Raw genomic sequence first — 23,782 nt, forward strand, 5'->3', positions numbered from 1 at the left:
GTTGGATATTTAACAGAGGTGTCTCAGATGTAAATATTTTGTGGACACAGTTTTGACCGGAGGCAGGGGAGAGATCAGCCTTTCAGTTCTGCAACCTTACCTGTATCGATTAAAAATTGCTACTTCTAGGGCGGCATGGTGGCGCAGTGGTTAGCTCTGCAGTCTCACGGCACAGTGGCTAGCACTTTTGTCTCATGACACAGTGGCTAACACTGTTGCCTCACGGTGCAGTGGTTAGCACTGCTGTCTCCGTGCAGTGGTTAGCACTGCTGTCCCACAGCACATTGGTTAGCACTGTTGTCTCTTGGCGCAGTGTGGTTAGCACTGCTTGTGGTGATATGCATCACTGTAAATACACAAGGGGTTCATGTAAATACACGTAGACTAGATAGACACTAGAGGGAGCACCAGAGACATGACACACAGACATTCAACCAATAGGTCAGTAAGATAGGACATGACCAATGGGCATTCATGATACACTCAGAGGTGACACTACCACAGGGGGGCATGACACCAACCCATATAAAAGGACACAGCACACATGATCTTCCTCTTTCCAGTAGAGACACTCAGTGAGTACACAGGGTTGATTTGAAACACATCACACCCACCACGTGGATTGTAGCAGACTGGTTAGTTAGTCTGAGTAGCTATAGCAGGATTAACAGGAGAGTTGAATCCAGGAGAGTTGAATCCAGGAGAATTGTTAACAGTTTAATAAATGTGTTAAAGCTATCTCCAGGTCTGAACCTTCCTTTGTCAGAGTGCACATCAAGGAAGCAGCTTATGCTACGTCAAGAGCATAACAAAACACTGCTATCTCAGGACACAGTAGTTAGCACTGCTGCCTCACGATGCGGTGGTTAGCAATGTTGTCTCACAGTGCAGTGGTTAGCACTCCTGTCTCACAGCGCCGAGGAGCCGGGTCCAATCATGGCGCCGGGTCACTGTCTGTGTGGAGTTTCCACATTCTCCCTGTGTCTGCGTGGGTTTCCCCGCCCCCCACAATGCAAAAATGTGCCAGGTAGGTGGATTGGCCATGCTAAATAGCCCCTTAATTGGAAAAAAAAGTTACGTGAGAACTTCAAATTTATATTTTAAAAGATTGCTACTTCCATTAATCTAAGACAAAGCATGAGAACACAATGCACATTTCTCAACATGCGAATTGAGCTCATAATGAGGGAAGATGGTGCACGAACAAGTAAGCAAGTTTATGATTGCACTATTATTTCCACATTACTAACACTCTTCAAATGAGACCGATATTCAATTTGTCCACCGTATGGCCTGATGCCCTGTTTAGACTGATGTTGTATTGTTTTTTTTTCCAACACAGTCAACTAATGCAACCATTAAACCTTCCAGTGTTGCTTACCAAACCTCTGCCAAAGGTCGTTGCACTAAGCTCCTTATTCCGATGCTGACAGCAGTCAGCTTTTCCTCAGCGGGGAGAGCCTCCAAGTAGCCTGGAATGAACTTATTGGAACTGGATGTTTCCTTGGCACTGCTGCCCTGCTCAGGGTTCCGTTTTCATGGAAAAAGCAGACAAAAGTGCAGAATGCAATCCAAATGAATTCTGGTAAAAACTCACACATCATACAAATATATGCATATGTCGATGTAGATGACAGATGCGATACCGATGATGAGTTGAAGTGTTGGGTACGTAACCTAGCGATCATGTGGAGGTTCTGTCAGCACTTTCAGGTAGATTGGAAGGTTCGTCTGGCACTGTTCAAAGAAGAACAGGTGAGTTCTCCTGGCATCCTGGTCAATGTTGATTCTGCAGCCAGCAATAGCGAAAACTTCAACATTGAAGGGAAGCTAGCTCAGCATGCAGGGGATGAAGGAACAGAAGGATTTGCAGATAGGGTCAGATGAAGCAGGTGGTGGGGAGGGTCCTGTAAAGCATAAACACCAGTACAGACTAATTGGGCAGAATGGCCTGTCTTTGCGCTGTAAGTTCTATTTGGCTATTATTTATTTGTGGGATTAATACAAATTAATTTCTGTGGGTAGGACTCAATGGAGGCATCAGGAGTCTCTCTTGCCAACCGATGAGCCAGTGGGAAACCTGCGCTGCCTCCTTTGGGGAGACCCAAGGTTCCTTGGGACAAAGAATAAAGAACCCTGGGACCAGATTTCATGCCCACCAGTGTCACCAGGGAGGCAATGGCTGCTGTGGGAATGACTGCCATTGGCTGCCCAGTATTGATAAGCAAACCGGGTTAGAGATAAGTCATGGTGGGAGGGGTTTTGGGGGGGCCCTTCCCGTTGCCTTTGAATGAGCCCCCCCACCACCCCCACCCACCCCGCCCCACCCCCCTCCCCCACTCCCCCCCCCCCCCCCCCCCCCCCCCCCCACCCCACCACCTCCCCACCCAAGTTGAGTGATGATTATTCTGGTTGCTCGGAGAACGAGGCCCAGAAGAGTTTAACCTTTGGGGCCTCAATTGAACATCCGCCTTCAACATTGAATGCCAGTGGGCAAAACGTCTGCGAGGGTCAGCTGCTGGTGGAAACTGGTAGAAGCAGACCCTGGCCAGGTCAGTCAGGATGGAAAGGTGTTGGCAGCTGTGAGGTGATGGTGGTTGGTGAAGCCTGAGCAAGGGCGGGTTGGCAATGGTACCTGAACAAGGTTCTGACAGCACTCCCGGCCCACAAGGATCCATGTGAAGATTATCTTTCTGAATGTATCTTGACCTCTTCTGGCCACTAGGCCGCCGTCACAGGTTTGGTCCTGAGCTTGTCTTCTGAATGTGGAAGTTATCAAGCTTTCTTATTCCTATTTCTTATTTCTTTTTTATTATTCATTCATCAGATGTGGGCATCGCCGGCTAGGCCAGCATTTATTGCCCTCGGGAAGTTGGTGGGGAGTTGGCATCCTGAACCGCTGCAGTCCATGAGGTGTAGGTGCTGTAAGGGAAAGAGCTCCAGTATTTTGACCCAACAACAGTGAAGAACGGTGATATATTTCAAAGTCAGCACGGTGAGTAGCTTAGAGGGGGACTTCCAGTTTATGGTGTCCCCATGTGCCTGCTGCATTGGCCTTCTCGAATCGAGATTGTAACGGTTTAGAAGTTTCTGTTTGCAACGCCAAGCCAAAACCCCAAGAAGCAAATCATAGAATCCTTACAGTGCAGAAGGAGGCCATTCGGCCCACCGACCCTCCAAAAGAACACTCCACCAAGGCCCAACCCGCACCGAGTGGGAAGATAAGATGTCACCTGGTGGCACCTCTGCAGCCTCAGGCCAATGAATGGTCTCAGATGATTTTAACACTCAGCCAGGTGGCAGTATTGTTGGGCAAGGGCACTTAAAATCGACCACACACATTGGGTGTCCAGTTGGAATTTTCTGAATGAAAGAAGCAGTATCGGTATGCAACAGCAGAGAGTTTTCTGACCAGACCAGCATCTGCCAGGTTGAGAGGGTGCTATTACCCATTTAATTTACACAATGGGGGGGCGATCGGCTCCAGAGAAAACAGTGTCGTTGGCGGAAAATCCACAGAGAATCGGAAACGCAATTCTCTCCGGAGAGATTGGGTTTCCCGATTTTCCCCGCGCCTCGCTGGCGATGCCACAGGGTTCACGCCCACAACGGGCAGGAACTTCATTTGACGACATTTTGAGATTATTAAGAGGCCTCCTGCCCCACCATCCCCCCCTCACTGAATATTCAAACCGAGGGACATGCAGGGCACTGACTCCTGGCATTGTCCTAACACTGGCATCGGCACAGAGTGGCACTGCCAGGCTGGGTCAACCTAGCGGAGCTGACTTGGCAGTCCCAATGTGGCAGTGTCAACCTGTACTGGGGGCAGTGCCATGGTGGGCCCTCTTGATAGTCCCACGGGGGGGGGGGGGGTGCTTTCCATTTATGTGTGGCGGGGGAGAGGGAAAGTGCGGGCAGTGAGGGGGGAACTTACAGGCATGGGAGGGAGCGGCCACTGAGGCGGGGGGGTGGGGAGTTCTGGCGATACTTCTAGGATAGTGGGGGGGGGGGGGGGGGGGAGCTCCCGATACGTCCATAGTGGGGGCTCTTCAGTTCTGATCGGGGCCCCCTTTAAAGATGGCGCCTCGCCCCACCAGAGTGACAGCGTAAAGCGCGGCCACTCATTTTATTTCGTTAAAGAGGCTCAAGATGCGGAGTGCAAACAGGTCTGTGCAACTGGAGAACTACACGCCAGTTTTCAGTCTGAGCATGACATTGGAAAAACAGGCCAAGATTTGGCCCTTTGTCTCTGAAATTCTTTCAACGGTTCCAAATTTAAAACTTGTGGGTTTGCACTCAAAGAAATCTTCCTGATTTATTTTAGTATGTGGTCACTTTACACCAATGCTGTATCTCAGGGTTTGAAACAAAAGTCTTTTCACCAAATTAAAACTTGCCTTTGTAGTCACGTTGATCGGATTAGATTTCGCTGTTACACATTACCTATCACACGTATGTGGTTTGATGGAAAGTTATTCATTGATATAATTAAACAACAAACAAAGTTCAAAAATAATACATATTATTGTTGCCATTGAGAAAAAATTTATAAGCAGGGACCAATATTAGGAACTTCATGACCACCCTTATGCTACACATGATTGCTAATGTATGTGAATAGAACTGGGACACAAAACAACTGCCTTGATGAGAATAATTATAACAAACATTGTAATTAATGAACACAGTAAGCCTCACTTTAACTACTTGGCCCCAAACTGGTGCAGTATCACCGTCAAAGTTTATCTTATGGATGAATCCTGGAGGAACAGCTTATCTGGGTTTTCATGGCTGGTTTAGCTCACTCGGCTAAATCGCTGGCTTTTACAGCAGGCCAAGCAGGCCAGCAGCACGGTTCGATTCCCGTACCAGCCTCCCCGGACAGGCGTCGGAATGTGGCGACTAGGGGCTTTTCACAGTAACTTCATTGAAGCCTACTCGTGAGAATAAGCGATTTTCATTTCATTCCATTTCATGCAGAGTTCATCCACTGGTTTATGGGTTACAGGGGCTAACTTTCTTAATTGAGGATTTTGACATCAACTCAGTCATGATCTCATTGAATGGGGGAGCAGACTCGATGGGCCGAATGGCCTACTTCTGCTTCTGCATTTGGTCTATCTAACTTGGCTTCGGTATTGCCTCTTTACCCTCATCGGGACAGGCGTCTGCATTATCGCTTTCTGACAAACAGAAACTTCTTGGGATGGACTTGACCACTACAAGAGTTGATTGCTGGACAAATAATAATAATAATCTTTATTGTGAGTTGTTCAAATTCTGAAGAGTTGTGTGGTCAGCTGAGTGTGCCTAAATGAATAACAAATCCTGCCGCATTCTCTATTGATAAACATTGTAACGGAGCGATATTTTCTCATGTTAGATGTTATCTGAAAATATTTCCAACTGAATGAAGCCACAAGCCTATCTTGTTCCTGGTACAGTTAGAAGGATACACAACAATCAAAGATCAAACATCTCCGAACCTTCACTGGCATCTACACTGGGTATTTGTTTTTTCCAAATTGGCCAAACAAGATCCAATTTAGATTAGTTTAATTTGTGCTTTTATAGAAACACGGAAATTATATCAAAGAAAGAGGCCATTCAACCCACTGTCTTGTCCTGCTATCACAATTTTGACTAGCTCTATTTATGAAATTCAATGTTCCCGTCCTTTTCCTATATATTTTTAATAATCTTCCTTTCCAAATATTTATACAATTGCATTTAAATTGTTGGCCTCTATAGCCACTTTGGTAAAATGTTCTGTGTCCACTAACCCTCGGAGTGAAAATAAAATCTTCTAACTTTCCAAGAACAAAGAACAGAGAAAAGCGGCAAAGGGAACAGGCCCTTCGGCCCTCCAAGCCTGTGCCGACCATGCTACCCGTCTAAACTAAAATCTTCTCACTCTTCTTTTTTTTGAAAAATAATTTTTATTGGAATTATTTGAAAAATATATATCAACAGAACAATAATAATAATAACAATATTAAACACTCCCCGGCACCCGTAACAAAGCATATAACAAACCCCCCCACCCCCCCAAACCCAATAAACAACAAAATAAATTAACAATAAGCAAATTAACTTAAACACTACCCCCCTGAGACCCCCCCCCCCCCCCCCCCCCCCCCCCCCCCGCCGCCTTTCTCCACCCTCCCCCCCGGGTTGCTGCTGCTGCTGACCTAGTTCCTTATCGTTGAGCCAGAAAGTCGAGGAAAGGCTGCCACCTCCTAAAGAACCCTTGTACCGACCCCCTCAGGGCGAATTTGACCCTCTCCAGCTTAATGAATCCCGCCATGTCATTGATCCAGGTCTCCACGCTCGGAGGTCTCGCATCTTTCCACTGCAGCAAGATCCTCCGCCGGGCTACTAGGGGCGCAAAGGCCAAAACATCGGCCTCTTTCGCCTCCTGCACTCCCGGCTCCACCCCAACCCCAAATATCGCGAGTCCCCAGCCTGGCTTGACCCTGGACCCTACCACCCTCGACACCATCTTCTCACTCTTCTAATGATAATCTTAATCTATGCCCTTTCTGTTAATTTAAGTAGTGGAAATTGCTTTTCAGCCTTCACCATTTAAAACCTTTCAGAATTTTCAATGGGGGGGGAGGGGATTTTGCATGCCCCCACCCCCTTCTGCATTGTGTTACGCCGATGGCTGGAGGTGGCCCACCCACTGTTGGCCGGCGAAGGGACCTTCTGGGCCAACCGCTGTCAATGGGATTTCCAATTGAATCCACCCCTCGCCGCTGGGAACCCCACAGCAGGGATGTGGCTTTGGCAATACTGAAGATCCTGCCAGAGTGAAGAGCAGGAAGATCTTACCCATTTGAATCTCTCCACTTGGTGGCTCCATCACCTTCCCTGTTTCGGGCAAAATGCTCCAAACCTCAATTGCCCGCCTACATAACTTTGATATCATTCCAGGGGATATTTATTTTCCCATTCTCCTGGCTCTAATATTGGATTTTGTTTATTGTCACGTGTACCGAGGTACAGTGAAAAGTATTTTTCTGCATGTAGCTCAACAGATCATTCAGTACATGAAAAGAAAAGGAAATTTAAAAAAAATACATAATAGGGCAACACAAGGTACACAATGTAACTACATAAACACCGGCATCGGGTGAAGCATACAGGGGTGTAGTGTTAATGAGGTCGGTTCATAAGAGGGTCATTTAGGAGTCTGGTAACAGCAGGGAAGAAGCTGTTTTTGCGTCTGTTCGTGTGTGTTCTCAGAATATCCTTTCTGTCAAGAGGAATTCAGAGGTGCACACAATACGTTAGCTATGACAATATGTTACGCAAACATAGTATAAAAATTCAATAACAATTTCTTTGCTTTCTGTATTCCATGTCCTGATATCGAAAAGGCAAGAATTCAGTTTGCCTCTAACACCTTCCCCGCCGTCTTTAATGATCTATGTATCTGCACCCCTAGGTCTCTCTGTTCTCTTACTCTGTTCAGGGTCTTAGCATTTATGACAAAGATCTTTTCACAATCCTTGTTCCCAAAATATACCACGTTAGATTACCCAGCATTGAACTGCATCTGCTACCAGTCCACCCACTCGGAAAATCTGTCCATTTTTCTTCTCCTGTTCACTGTGCTTAAATTGGTGTCCTCTGCAAACTTTGATCTCAACCGTTTAAATCTATTTATATAAATGGTAAGCAACAGAGTTCCCAGCTCAGATCCCTATGACATACATCTCACGATGAATGAACAATCAGCAACACCACTCGAACCACAATTTCCATCTACTCGCCATCTTCTTGTCCATGCAGCCACTTTCAATCCTGGGCCACAAGAACATTCTCCAGGAACGGGGTAATCACAAGACACAATGTCTCAACTGAGAATCCATGCAAAAGGTCTCTTGCATGCAAAAGGACAGGGGCTGGTTTAGCTCACTCAGCTAAATCGCTGGCTTTTAAAGCAGACCAAGCAGGCCAGCAACACGGTTCGTTTCCCGTACCAGCCTCCCCAGACAGGCGCCGTAATGTGGCGACTAGGGGCTTTTCACAGTAACTTCATTGAAGCCTACTCGAGACAATAAGCGATTTTCATTTTCATTTTCATAGTAGTCAGGTGAAGGTTTTGGGAGTTGGGGGTCGGGGAGGTTGGCTCTCTGGGCATGTTCATGGCACGAGGAAGGGGCTACAAGACCACAGCTTAAAATTAATGTTTAGATGTTTAGTAAAAGCACAGAACATGATATACCAAATTTACAACCTATTTTATACCCTCCTCCAACCCATTCAACCTTCTTTTCCATTGGTTCATTTGAAACAAAAGGTGAATGGGGTGTGACGTGGACTGCCGATCGAGTATTGCCAGAATCGCTCTCACTCCCAGGACTAATTTCACCCACAAGGCCGCCTTGCATGTTGTTGAGAAGCAATCCTTCTCTTCTTGGTCAATGAAGAAACTGGTTAAAATGTGAATGCAATCTTATTTTGGCCTGTTTTCACCCTTGATACAACTTGTAGGAATCTTTCCAGGTGGGATTGGTATTGAGGGGGTTAAAAGTGAGTTGCCATCCGAAGGGCATCATTGTGACTTCTATATTTTAACAAGGTCCCCATCTGCCTCAGGTGAGACCCACACTCTCTAGCCAAAATACATCTCTGAAAATTGGGTTTAGAATAAAATTCCTGAAAGTGCTGGAGGCTAATCGGCCCAGCGACTAGCCTGAAAGTGCACTCTACCCAGACGAACACCCCCACCCTATCCTCGTAACCCCACCTAACCTTCACATCTTTGGACACTAAGGGACAATTTATCGTGGCCAACCCACCTAACCTGCACATCTTTGGACACTAAGGGACAATTTATCGTGGCCAACCCACCTAACCTGCACATCTTTGGACACTAAGGGACAATTTATCGTGGCCAACCCACCTAACCTGCACATCTTTGGACACTAAGGGACAATTTATCGTGGCCAACCCACCTAACCTGCACATCTTTGGACACTAAGGGACAATTTATCGTGGCCAACCCACCTAACCTGCACATCTTTGGACACTAAGGGACAATTTATCGTGGCCAACCCACCTAACCTGCACATCTTTGGACACTAAGGGACAATTTATCGTGGCCAACCCACCTAACCTGCACATCTTTGGACACTAAGGGACAATTTACCATGGCCAACCCACCTAACCTGCACATCTTTGGATTGTGAGAGGAAACCGGAGCACCCGGAGGAAACCCACACAGACACAGGGGGGAACATGCAAACTCCACACAGACAGTGACCCAAGGCCGAAATTGAACCTGGGACCCTAGCGCTGTGAGACAACAGTGCTAACAATCGTGCCACCAATTGCATCAAATGCGTGTGATGTTTCTCCAATTTTAGACCCCCTCGCATGTCTTCTTGTCAGGAATGGAGCGTTAGAAACGATTCAGAAATCGTTCATTTTGATGCACAATTACCCTGAGATGATTCACGGTTAATTTTGGCGATATATTCAGAATGGAGGAGGGTTACTGTGTTCCATTGCATTTCTGAACGGTTCTTCAGATTGAGGTGAAGACCGCTTGGCTGTTTTTACTGGTGAGTGTTTAATTTGCTTTTACAAACTAGTTTTAGGGTGAGATTTAACAGCCACCTTTTGCCCAGAAAGCAGTGAGGTGCGGCCAGTAAATGCCGGGAGATCCTTCTTCTGGGATCAACACGGGTCGCCATGCATCACAAGATCTTACGTGATCTCGCAAGACGTCGCGATGTGAATCCCATCCATTTTGAATGGGATCACTTTCTGACAAACCTACATATTAGAGTGAGGCAGCTAGTCTCACTGAGTATGCATTCCCGAGATCTAGCCAAGGCGTGGGATCTAACTCCCTCACCTCAGAGTCCTTGGGCGAGTGCCATTCAGTGCTGGTCCCCACAAACAGGGACCAGTAGGAATGGCACTGGTGGAGGTCTCCTAGGATATCGGAGGCCCCAAGGTGGTTGCCCTCTGGGCAGGGTGGCACCTTGGCACTGCTGGTGCCACATGGGTGCCCTGGCATTGCCAGCCTGACACTGGCAGTGCCACCTGAGTGCCAGCCTAGCACAGCTAAGGTGTCAAGTAGGCATTTATTTTGTGTGACGGGGATCAGGCTTGACTGCCCTGCACTGGTGTGGGAGAGGCGATGACCCCCTTATTGGTGAGTTGGAGGATGGGGGGGTTCAGGGGTTGAGAAAATAGTGTCCCGATCTCCCCTTGCACTGAGGTGTTGCGGCGAGCGGAACTCCTCAGTCCTGGAAACAGGACTAAGTGTGGCCTTGACTGCACATTTCCCACTGAGACCCCTCATCCACCCAAATGCTTGTTCGATCGCGCGTTGTTTCTTGGCGCTCCGACTTCCGGGAAACACCCGGCTAATTGCGCTCTGGGACTCTGTTCCCATTCAGGAAGGTAGCGTCCTTAACTTTTGATGATTAGAACTTATTTGAAACTGTTGCCTCCAGAGGTAATTCCCGAGTTTGTTTCAAAAAGTCTTTCTGTACACCACAGTGATTCCCCCGTCAGTATACAATTCCACGATTATGCGTGTTTTGTAAATGCTACAAATATCTCAGCAGCATTTTAGACTAACCTCTTTTAAAGCTGTTCCTTGATTGTTATTACACAACATCTTTCACACTACAACAACGCAAAGAGCTTCATGCCATGAATTGAAGCACAGTAAGAAGTCTTACAACACCAGGTTAAAGTCCAACAGGTTTGTTTCAAACACGAGCTTTCGGAGCACGGCTCCTTCTTCAGGTGAGCCGTGCTCCGAAAGCTCGTGTTTGAAACAAACCTGTTGGACTTTAACCTGGTGTTGTAAGACTTCTTACTGTGCTCACCCCAGTCCAACGCCGGCATCTCCACATCATGAATTGAAGCTGCAGAGAATGAAATGGAACCCAGTGAAATCTCTACAGTTATTCCCTCTTTAATTCATTTTGATCTGAAAAATGTATGAAAGTTTATTGCGTTAATCTAGCTGCCATTAAGCTGATTTCATGTCGCACGCTTGACAAATTGAAAATAAAATCCAATGCATACTGTGGAATGATAAATTATGCAAAACTTCCAGTTGAACGCCCAATTTGTGAAGACTGTGTTAACATAATAGGTCTTCAATAATAATTAACCACCTTCACAAGCTAAGCATTTGAAAAGGGGTGACCATGTACGCTGTGATTATCCGGCTCTGGGTGAATGATGGAGACACAGATCTGGACTAAAGTCATCACACGTAAATGATCTGTTCACCAGGAAAGTTGCGGTTAGACATTGGGGCAGGATTTACCGCGCAACCTGCCCACGTGATTTTCAGCAGAGGAGGCGGCCCGCCTGCGGGCTTTTCAGGTCCCCGTCGTTGTCAACGGGGATTTCCCATCGCCGGGAAACCCATGCGCCGTCGGTGGGACTGGAGTATCCCGCCGGCGTAAAGAGCTGGGAAAATCCCGCCCATAATGTCAGAATGGAATTTGTAAGAGTTGGCAAAAGCATTAGAAAAATGAAATTAGCACTGGAAACTTTACAGAAGACTGTGGGAGTTGATAATAGATTGAGCAGCGCCTGAGAGAGAGAAATAGGTCAATATTTCAAACAAACCAGAAGTGGAAATGCTTCTTATATATAGCGCAAAACAGGTTAGTAGTGAGTTGGCAAATCATTTTGTACAGTGTCCATTGATGCACATTGACAAGAAAGAAAGTTGGGCGTGGTGCCAATTCACTTATGAGCCCGTTCTGTGTGGCCGCTGAAAACCGATTTCAGCACTCCTGGTATTTCGGAAGGAGCCTTTAATCTGGAAGCAATCCACATTTTAGCAACTTTTATGAAACCTTTAAACATTATGAAAAAAAAAAATGGGAAGTTAAAAATATGGAAGAAATGACTAAATCATTATCAGCACACAGAGATCTCTGTCTGGTTGATTTTGAAATCTATGAAACTGACCTGCAATTGGCATCTGCCAAGACAGACACTGGAAAAGGGAAGAGGTGGCTTTTAGACGTTCATTTATAATGGGGATAAATGACAGCTTGTTGGCAAAGGGTCGTTTTCGAAGGTTACATAACTGCTTATGTGCCATCTAAAACTGTCATCTTATTACAAACAAGAGTAAAATAGGAAGAGAAGATGCTGTAAGGTTTCTTTTGGTAATGGTGTGTAAATCTCTGAGGTTTTGTGCATTGGGCAGTTTGCCAAATGGCAAAAAATGGATTGTGAACTCAACGCGTGAGAAACTGATGTAACGTTTGCTACGCCAACAGGGATGTAACGAGTAGAGTTGATGAGGGGGAGTAAATGGATGTGATTTATTTGGACTTTCAGGAGGCTTTTGACAAAGTCCCACATAGGAGATTATCTGTTAAATTAAAGGACATGGGATGAGGGGCAGTGCATTGAGATGCTTTGAAAACTCGTTGGCAGACAGAAAACAAAGAGCAGAAATGAATGGGTAATTTTCTAAATGCAGGCCGTCACTAGTGGGATACCACAGGGATGAGAGCTGGGACCCAGCTATTCATAATTGGCGGGATTCTCTGATCCCTGCAGGGCCGAATAATCCCTGAGTTGCCCCCGAATCGCGCCACGCCGCTCCGACGTCGGGACGTGATTCTCCGCAATTGGCGTCGGCGTGGTCAGCGCAGCTCCGGTCAGGGGGGCGCTGTATGCGGCCCCCCCCCAACTCGATTCTCCGGCCCGGATGGGTGGCTGTAGCAAAAAACCCGAGTCCCACCGGCGCCGTTTTAACATGCTCTGAGCCGGCGGCACCTCGGCGTTAAAGGGTCCAGGGGCGGCCTGTGGGGGGGGTCTGACCCCTGGGGGTCCTCCGTTGTGGCCTGGCCCGCGATCGTGGCCCACCGATTGGCAGGCCGGCCTCTCAGGCTGGGGGCCTCCTTTCTTCCGCGCTGGCTCCTGTAGGCCTACGCCATTTGGCGTTGGGGCCGGCGGGGAGAAGAAAGCCACTGTGCATGCGCGCTTTGGTGCCGGTGCCCTGCTTATGCGTGGACCCCGCTCCAGCACCGTGCAGGCCCCCTGTGGCCCGGAGAATCGGGCGCTGGAAGGCCTGTTAGTGCCGGCGTAAAAGAGAGAATCTCGCCCACTATATATTAATGATTTAAACGAGGGCACTAAATGTAATATCTCCAAATTTGCAGATGACAAAACTGGGTGGAAGGGTGAGCTGTGTGAAGGATGCAGAGATCCTTCAGTGGGCAGGATTCTCTGTTTGCCGCAGAATTTACCGACCTCATCACGTCCGACTTGGTGTCGCGACGAGACCTTGGCTCTCACGAGATTTGTGGCGCTCGCAAGATTCATCTGAATCTTGCCAGACGTCGCGACCTGGATCTTGCCCTCGCTGGGCACGATCCAGATATACATATTTAAATGAGCCTATGTCTGCGCCATATTCTCCCGGGGCCTGGAAACTAACAGCCTCCCCAGCGAAACCTGGACCATGTGCCATTTAGTACTGATCCACACGAACATGGACTAGGTGTGACAGAAGCTGGGGAGTTCCCCAGGCCATTGGAGACCCCAAGGTGGTTGGGGACACGGCAGGGCGGTCCCCTGGCTCTCCTCTGGCACCCGGGCACCTTAGTACTGGCACCCTGGCACTGTCAAGGTGCCAGGACGGCACTGCCAGTTTGGAAAAGGCACTGCAAATGTGCCTGGATTGCAATGCTAGTGTGCCCGAGTGCCAGGGTGGGCCTGAGGGGGGCTATGATCATGTAACGGCGAGCATAAAGGGGGGGGGGGTGAAGCATGGGGGTTCTGAAAAGGGGAGGGGCCCGAAAGGGGGGGGTGCGGAGTCCTGAAACGGGGGGGGGGGTCCGCAGCGACCCCATAGCAGGGTGTCCTCACTTGGTGGGGTGTGGGTAACGCCCATTTGGGGAGGGTTGACATTGGCAGGAGGTTGGGTTGTGGGGACACTCAAGCCCTTTCAAAATGGTGCCCCGATCTCTGAGGATCTGTCTCACCGGCATGTTCAGCTCCCCAGTGTTGAAAAAATTTCCAAGTGTGGGCTTGACCAGGGAGAAATTTCCTCAGGCCCAAAAAAGTGTGTTTGAATACCGGTGTGGATCTCACCCAAAAGCAGGCGAGAAACACCCCGCCCAAAATGACACGAGGGGCGCGATATTCCCAAAAGGGAACAAAGTTCCCGAGTGGGCTCGTTTAGTCGCGTGTTTCCTGGCACTTACAATGCCAAGAAACACATGGCTATTCAACACAACTCGCTTTGAATCAGGCGCCTGAATGGGGAAGCGCAGCCGAGGCTGCAGATAGCCCCATTTTTTACAATGGGGGGGGGGGCTCTGCTTGCTGGAACTCCCCGTTGTAGCCAGAGATTGGGACGCCATTTTAAAATGGTGTCCTGATCTCCGAGGCCCACAAAAATATCCCCCACCACCCCCAGCCTGAACGCGCTGCGGCGAGATGCCTTTCCATTGCAGTGTGGCCAGAAGATTGCACCCTAGAAATGTTTTGGTTGTCTAGTGCCCAAGCTTTCAACAAAAGGACAGAATTGGAAAAAATAAACATGCCAATCGTGTGTTGCTGAAATAAAGTCAAACCCAAGCGACATCTTGTGGCATACATCATTGAAGAAGGGGCAATTAAATGACATTGGTCAGGTTTGAGTGCTTCCCCTGACCTGGACGTTCAGTGGTTGTCACAAACACCATGTGGGGCATCAGCATTATTTATCACACAAATTGGAGGATTGGTAGTTCTGAGGAGAGGGTTGTGGTGGTGTTCCCAAGCTGGGTGGGACAGTGCGATGAAAGCAGAGATCACAGAAATTCAGAATGATTGGGCAAAATATACAACTGGCCAGAGCAATAGAAGATGACATTTAATGTGGACAAGTTAACTGTACTGTACATAGCGTCGGAAAAATGGCCAACACTTGTATTTCATGTGTGTTGTAATAACTAAAGATGAAGTCAATAAAGGTCTTGGAGTCTTAGTAGGCCTGGTGCCCACACGATGGGTTGGCATTGACTAAAGCGTCAGGCAGTGGCTTGCCAATGAGGAAATTACTCCAGCTATGTGCTTCGTCGAGACCTCAAGCCAACTTTCAACATGGGGTGCCTGTCGGTAGTTGCCAAGGTGATTGTAGCATTCAAACGTTCTGTATTTGATTATGTGAGTCCATCTATTGATGCTCACTGTGCTTGATTAGTTGAACTTGGTTGTGGACTCAGAAGAAAGAAACAAAGCTGCAGATAGAGCTGGAGGTCAGAGCTAGAAGCATGGAGCAGACATCTTAAACCTACTATTCACAAATAAACTAGTGTTATCTCTGCACAGATCTGAGATTTACAATATACCACAGTAATTCATCTGAGTCAATTTGAGTGTCTTCAGTTCCTTCTGAAATTGTGAATCATCAGTTCCTTCTGAAATTGTGAATCACCAAACTTGTATCACCAGTCAACTAATGGTTTAATCAGCAGGGTAGACATTTCAACTCCATTCAATCTAAAGAACACAGAGGTAAGGGGTGGCAGGGGTGATTGATAGTGCACATGTAGTTACCTAGGCCAGTAGGTACAATGCAATCATAGAAGCATAGAAGCCCTAGTGCAGAAGGAGGCCATTCGGCCCATTAAGCAATGACCAATATGATCAGAGATATGCATGATAAATAGTTGTATTTATGATACCACCGTTTGTGGTCAGTTTATTGAAGAACATTGTGCCACATAATAACAACTAGCAATTCAAATTACAATTTCTAATACAGCAACGTAATAAATTGATTGCAGAATAGATGACATGGCTATATTACTTCTCAAATAATAAATAGCATCATAAATGAAACTATTTTATGATGATGGACTATTGTTTACTTTCATTTCTTCAGTATTGTTCTTTCATTTTTAACAGGTAAATGTTTGCCTTCAACAATCAAAACTAAAGTTATCAAAAATGCTGAATATGATTTATGTCCTTAACTAATGATGAAAAGACAGAGGTGAGGAGGAATTTCTTCTCTCAGGAGGTAATAATCAGTGGAATTCTTTATTGCAGAGGGCTATAGAGGCTGGTTAAGTATGTTCAAGGCTGAGGTAGACAGATTTTTCATCAGTACGGGTATCGAAGGGTTATGGGGATAAGGCAGGAAAGTGGAGTTCAGGATTATCCCATCAGATCAATCATTATCTCATTGAATGGAGGAGCAGACTTAAGGGCCAAATGGCCTTACTTCTGTCACTACATCATACGGCCTAATGGTCTTTGGCATCTTTAGACCAACTTCAAATGATTTAGCTTTTCCCCAGAAAGGCATTTATATCACACCTTTCATAATCTCACGGTAGCACAGTTGTTAGCACTGTTGCTTCACAGCTCCAGGGTCCCAGGTTCAATTCCCGCCTTGGGTCACTGTCTGTGTGGAGTCTGCTCGTTCTCCCCGTGTCTGCGTGGGTTTCCTCCGGGTGCTCCGGTTTCCTCCCACAAGTCCCGAAAGACGTGCTGTTCGGTGAATTGGATATTCTGAATTCTCCCTCAGTGTACCCAAACAGATGCTGGAATGTGGCGACTAGGAGCTTTTCACATTGACTTCATTGCAGTGTTAATGTAAGCCTACCTGCGACAATAACGATGATTATTATTATGTTCACAGTGCATTGTTTGACAATAAAGTGCTGTATCGTACTGCATATCACCTTATAAACTTTGTAAACTATTCCCTTTACTCTTAACTCATCCACTTTCTAAAATTCCGAAAGTATGTCATAATTCTAAGGATATAAATCTTGCTTATAATCTCCATTGTTTGCCTTAGCACCTTGAACATTGTTATGAATTCCCTGGTCACAGAATCATAGTTTCCAAAACTAGACTTACAGTCGAATGGTTCATTTATAAGAACTAATTACAATATTAGTTCATGCCAAAAATTAATCCGATACAAATGCCACCATTGATCCTATTACATCCAAACCTCAGCAAATCCAGTCAAATCAATTGCAATCCAGTTGATTTAATTTTTGTAAAATGGATTTCTATAATATTTTAAATGCCGAAGCAAACTTTATTAAATGGCTGACGCAGAGCTCACAGGGGAGCAATCCTAGAAATGACAATATGCATCCTGCCTTAATTAGGATTACACATCACTTTATTCCCTGCTTTTATTAATAGGTTATTAACGCACTCAGAGATTTTCATGATCTGATTATGGGTCATTGGCAGCTGATTGCTCGAGCAGACGGTGAAAGTGCTATTTCACCTTGACTCACTGGAATGTGTTGAAACCAAACAGAACATGTGAATCTCGGTCTGTTCTGCCAAAACTCAATGCAAAGAAATAAACCCACATACTACTAAAACTTGCTCTTTTCCAACCGCTATGTGTTAAACAGCGTGACCTATATGTTTAAAGGGCAACATGTGTTTAAAGTACGTATCCTGTTAATAAAAATCGAACACAACCCATCATTTAAATCTGCATGCGATGCAATCCCTGCTGTTTCAGTTGCCATTTGACACCCTTCAGTACTTACATTGCACATTATGATATCCTGGATTCTCTGCTCCTAACTTTGAATTCTAAGTTTTACAATAAAAGAAAGGAAAGGGTGACTTGCATTTATATAGCGTTCTACACAACTGCACTTTACAGCCAGTGAAGTACTTTTGAGGCGCAGTCATTGTCGTAACTCAGGAAACAGAGAGGGAAGGGACACGGTTAAGGAGAGTTGCAGGTGACTGGCACTTCAAGTTTGTCCGGATATTCCAGGATATTATCTGCAAGTCTTTATAAATCATCATTTGAACAAATTTCTTGCCCTGCCATGTTGCTAAGAGACAGGAAGAGGAGCCCAAGAGTGCCTCTTCAGCCACCTTCTACTGACACTCTGTACTGCAATGCCAAAACCTTGTGTCTATGGAGCAGGATAGAGCAGGCCCCAGATGCCTCCGAGGCTGGGCCTCAGGCCTCATTTCAATGTAACCTGCTGGATAAGGCTAAACTTCAAACTTTGGACCTACTAGACTGGCAGCAGTGGCTCTCAGGTAGTTGGTAAAGGGTGGGGGGGGGGGGGGGGGGGGACCAGAAGTGGGTCAATGAGATGACCAGGATGGGGCAGGGGCTGAGGCAGAGATCTGCAATGGTTTTAATGTTGGTTTGAGAGGGGGTAAAACATTTTTTAAACCTATCTTCTTGGCCGGGGTGTGCAGAGACCCTCTCAGTCTACGTTCAGAACCTACTTATCCAAAACTATGCTGACCCTAGCATTGTCAATTGTGATTAAATATGATGTGGAGATGCCAGCGTTGGACTGGGGCGAGCACAGTAAGAAGTCTTACAACACCAGGTTAAAGTCCAACAGGTTTGTTTCAAACACTAGCTTTCGGAGCACTGCTCATTCACCTGAGGAAGGAGCTGCGCTCCGAAAGCTCGTGTTTGAAACAAACCTGTTGGACTTTAACCTGGTGTTGTAAGACTTCTTACTGTGATTAAATATATTACTGGAGGTTTCATCACAACACACTACTGCCATTAGCTGGCCAACAGACCCATCCATGTGATGCACCGCCTTCAGCAATGTAACATGGGCCCATAGGAGCGTCACTCTATAGAAGATCTGCAATGTACACACTGACGCTAAGTTGCAGATCAGATGATGATTGTTTTATAAATCACCGATAATCACTTGTAGCCCTTTGAGTGTTGTGCTCTCGGGTCAACAGCAAAGGGCTCATGTGCGTGGCTGTCATCATCCTGACTTTGGACAAGTCCAGCATCCTAACCCTTCTTATCTTCAAGCTGGGAAGCTGAAACAGTCAGCTGGTGCCTTGCCTCGCCTTCACATCAATCCTGCGGCCAACAAAGAGGAGTCCACTTCACAGATTGTCCAACAAAACCTTTGACCTCTCCTGATCTCTGCTGATCTCATCAAAAGCGCCTCAGTTAACTCTGGGCTGATAAAAATCCCATCATTCACTTACATCTTTTTCATGTTAAGTGTTTTACAATCCATTTCCATTCTTTCTTTTTTTTTTTGTTTCACTATTGGGATAAGAAATAAGCCAGAACATTTTGACTCCAGGGTCAGGTTAAAAAGGACAGCAGTCCACAACTTAATGGATGACTGAAAAGGCACAAAGGTTCATGCCATGAGGGAGGAGGGGGGGGGGGGACCAGCCTTAAGGTCGTTGAGCTCAAAGGCGGGTCAGAGTAATCTGCTGTAATGAATTAAGGATTTAAGACTTTCTCTGAATTGGATGAAAGCAGCCCGCCGCTCCTATAACGCATTGACTAATGTCTTGCAGTTCCCACAGGGAAGAATGGTTTCTGAGGTAAATTGTTAACTGCTAATTGTTAGTAAAGCTGTATTAATTGGGTAAGTTTTGAAGTGGTTGTTGCCTGCAGCATTGTCAGTGTAGGTAAGAAAAAACAATCCTATGTCCTAGATTGCTTGGCAGCTGTTATCCAAACCTATAATGAGCATTTTTTTATGATCCGATGGGAATGTTTAAAAGTGAATCTTTTAAAGTTTCATGTTGGATTTAAGGTGTGGGGAATGGCTGAAATGTGGCCACACACAAAGGCAACAGAGAACCCCTTGTGGGTGTTGGTGCATCACTGTCATGGGTTGGCAATGGGCACAAAATGGGGTTGGAGTGTGCTGCTCACTCCATTTTGTTTCGTGCCCCGCGGTTCGCAGACTAAATTTAAACGAGACCAGGCCTCAAGGTCGTGGGGTCCTCCACTAGCCGGACCAACCAGCGCACTCGACCAAAAGTCAAAAACACCCTTTAATGCAGCTACTGTACCATGCTTGGAGCAAATGACTGTGTGCTACAGCCATAAACGTCATAGGAGGCAGAAACTGAGGGTAGCCATATCTTAATTTTCTGCCAAAATATATGGATGGGGGAGACAGCAGTTACTCTATCCGGTACCACCTCATCCACAAACATGGGTGGGTCAGTAAGGAACAAGAGTGAGAAGGTGTTGGCCATAATGAAACAGGAATCGGATGAATGGAAGATTAGGTGCAGGGGATAATTTCTTGAAGGAATCAACAAATTCTTACCTTCCATGGAAATGTCGAGATAACAGTAATGTGATTTTAATAGCATTCATTTGGGATAAAGTGATTTGGGATGTCTTGAAGTTGTGAAAGACTCTATATAAATGCACACTCTTTCTATCTTTGTAGAGGGAAGCCTATTAATCAATGAACAGAAGTCTTTTTAGCAGTATTCAAGTACCTTTTAGGACTTTGCAGAAGTCTTCACTGACATTTCTGCTTAAATGCAAAAGAGTTTAGGGAACTGGCCGTCCTCTGTAAAGCGAGGACAATTCCTTGGCCTTTGGTAAAACATAGTCATTGCTTTTCTCGTGGATTGTTTTCATTTGGTCAGTAGGGGGTAATGAGAGGGCACAGGATCACGCTAGAAAAAGACATTCCACATTGGATACCTAGAATATGAACTCTACCACAAAGCGTTGCTGATGCAGAGTCCATAAGGTCTTATGATGTGGAGATGCCGGCGTTGGACTGGGGTGGGCACAGTAAGAAGTCTTACACACACCAGGTTAAAGTCCAACAGGTTTGTTTCGAATCACTTATGTGCTCCATACGTTCTTAGGTAGCTGGTTGAAATATAAAGATTGAAATGGAGCAGGAGAGAGGGATCAGACTGGATGCCTTTTGTGGAAAAATCCATCAGCATATATTTAATGGACCAAAAGGCATATTTTTCTGCTGTAACCTCCCATGTATGGCACGGTAGCACAGTGGTTGGCACTGTTGCCTCACCGCGTCAGGCTCCCAGGTTCGATTCCCAGCTTGGGTCACTGTCTGTGCAGAGTCTGTACGTTCTCCCGGTGTCTGCGTGGGTTTCCTCCGGATGCTCCGGTTTCCTCCGACAAGTCCCGAAAGACGTGCTTGTTAGCTGAATTGGACATTCTGAATTCTCCCTCAGTGTACCCGAGCAGGCGCCGGAATGTGGCGACTAGGGGCTTTTCACAATAACTTTATTGTAAGCCTCCTTGTGACAATAGTAAAGATTATTATGACTGAGTTTGGTTTCCCTTTGTCCTGTGAGAATGACCACATTTTCATAAAGTCAGCTTTTTAAAAATGTTGGTTCGAAGGGCTGAAATGACTGTGCTGCTTTTTATTCATCTCCCCATGACATGCTCAGACAATCTTTTCTATCTGACTCATGACACCTGGAGATGTACAAAAATTGGCAGCTTTTCCCGGGCTTATCCATTTTCACTCCCGCTCGATGGAGATGTGCTCGTCGCCAACAGGGTAACTTCTGTCCTGAATAAAAGAAGGGTCCGCACTAACAACAACTTGCATTTATATAGCACATTTAACATTGTGGAACATCCTAAGGTGCTTCACAAGAACTTTACCAAACAACATTTGGCACTGAGCCCTATAAGAAGATAGATGCAAAGGTGACCCAAATCTTGGTCAAGGCGATTGACTTTAAGGAGCATCTTGAAGCAGGCAGAAAGGTTAAGGAAGGGAATTCTAGAGTTTGGGGCCTATGCAGCTGAAGGTACAACCACCAATGGTGGTGTGCAGCGCTGGGTATCAGGGATGCACAGGAAGTTAGAATTAGAGGAGCAGAGAGATCCTGGAGGGCTGTAGTGTTGAGGGAGGTAACAAAGATCGAGAGGAAAGAAGCCACGGAGGGATTTGAAAATACGGATGAGAGTTTCAAAATGGGGGCATTGCTGGATCGAGAGTCAATGTAGGCGAGTGAACACAGGGGTGAACGGGACTTTGAGGATTTAGAACGTGAGCGGCAAAGTATGGGGTGAGCTTAAATTTGCAGAAGGTGGGATCCTGGCCGGTTGAGCATGGGTGGGGGTTTCAACAGCAGGATGTGGAAGTAGACAGTCTCTAATGGGACGGATTTTGGGTCAGAGGTCAAATCAGGGCCTCGTGGTCGGTCTGTCAAAGTTGCGAACACTCTGACCATCCTCAGACCAGGTTGGAGGAGGATTTACCGAACAGCCCGTCGCATCGGCGACGGAGGCGGCCCGCGAGCGGGATTTACCGACTCTGCCATTGTCGACGGAATTTCACGGTGACTGAACCCCACATAGCCGGGAAACCCGTGCGCCGGCGCAGCTCGGGAATATCTCCCCGGCGCGAAGACCTGGTAGATCCCGGCCGATGGCTTTGGTCTTCTCAATTTTTACTTGGAGGAAATTTCATCTCATCCAATACTGGGTGGCGAAGAATAAGTTTGTCAATTAAATCGGAGTCAGTGGAGGGGTTGAGAGAGTTAGGATCTTATCTGTGAGATATATTTATATAAACATTATTCACATCCCAGTTTTCTAACTGCTTCTTTTTCACTGTAGGATCACATAACTATTTACATATTAGGAAAAACAAGGGCAATCTCCTTCTTTCTCATTGATTCAGTGACAACTACTTTAATTAGATATGAAGTAAAAACAAATTACATTTTTGAATTGTCTGGGCTGTACCATGATCCATCCAGTAAAGAAATAAAATGAGGAGACCAAGTTTAAATTTGGTATTGAGCGGTGGGATTAATCTTGCAATGCCTCAGTTCTAACTTGCCACTTCCCTTCTGGGACTCCCGCCACACAATTCCCATCCCTTTGTTCTCCTTTAGGCCTTTAACTTACTGAGAAACCTGTCCTCCCACTTGGTCTCAGACCTTCTCAACCCACATAACAGGAAATAGTCAATGGGAATTAGGGGGGAAGCTCTCCACTGGTTGGACTCATAGCTGGCGTGAAGGAAGATGGTTGAGCTGTTTGGAGATTAGTTACCTCAGCTCCAGGACATCACTGCAGGAGTTACTCAGGGTAGTATCCAGGCTCGACCATCTTCAGCTGCTTCGTCAATGGCCTCCCTTTCAACAGAAGGTCAGAAGTGGGAATGTTCGCTGATGACTGCGCAATGTTCAGCACTATGAGTGTCTCCTCAGATAATGAAGCAGTCCATGTCCAAATGCACCAAGACCTGAACAATATCCAGGCTTGGGCTGACAAGTGGCAAGTAATATTCGTATCACACAAGCGCCAGGCAATGAACATCTTCAACAAGAGAGAATCTGACCATTACTCCTTTGCATTCAATTACCATTCATAGAATCATAGAACTTACAGTGCAGAAGGAGGCTATTTCGCTCATCGAGTCTGCACTGGCCCTTTAAAAGAATCCCCCACTACCATTGACCAGAAAATTAACTGGAATAGCTATATAAATGCTATCGCTAAAAGAGCAGGTCAGAAGCTAGGAAACCTGCGGTGAGTAACTCACCTCCTGATCCCCAAAGACTGTCCGCCATCTACAAATCAGGCGGGTAATGGGATACTCCCCACTTGCCTGGATGAGTGCAGCTCCAACAGCACTCAAGAAGCTTGACGCAATCCAGGACAATTCTGCCCAGTTGATTGCTACCCCATCCACAAATATTCACTCCTTCCACCTCCGATGTACAGGAGCAGGCGTGTGTCCCATCTACAGGATGTACTGCAGGAACTCATCAGAGACTGCTTTGTAGCACCTTACAAATCCACAACCATTACCATTTGATAAGACAAGAGCAGCAGATAGCTGGGAACACCACCAACTGATGGTGTATCTACACCACATGGACTGCAGTGGTTCAAGAAGGCAGCTCACCACCACCTTCTCAAGGGCAATTAGAGATGGGCAATGAATGCGGAGCTAACCAGCAAATAATTTTTAAAAATACAGCATTACCCCAAAGGTAAACGTAGGCTCTGTCAGGT

Source organism: Scyliorhinus canicula, chromosome 10, assembly GCF_902713615.1.
Source record: "Scyliorhinus canicula chromosome 10, sScyCan1.1, whole genome shotgun sequence".
Classification (NCBI taxonomy): domain Eukaryota; kingdom Metazoa; phylum Chordata; class Chondrichthyes; order Carcharhiniformes; family Scyliorhinidae; genus Scyliorhinus; species Scyliorhinus canicula.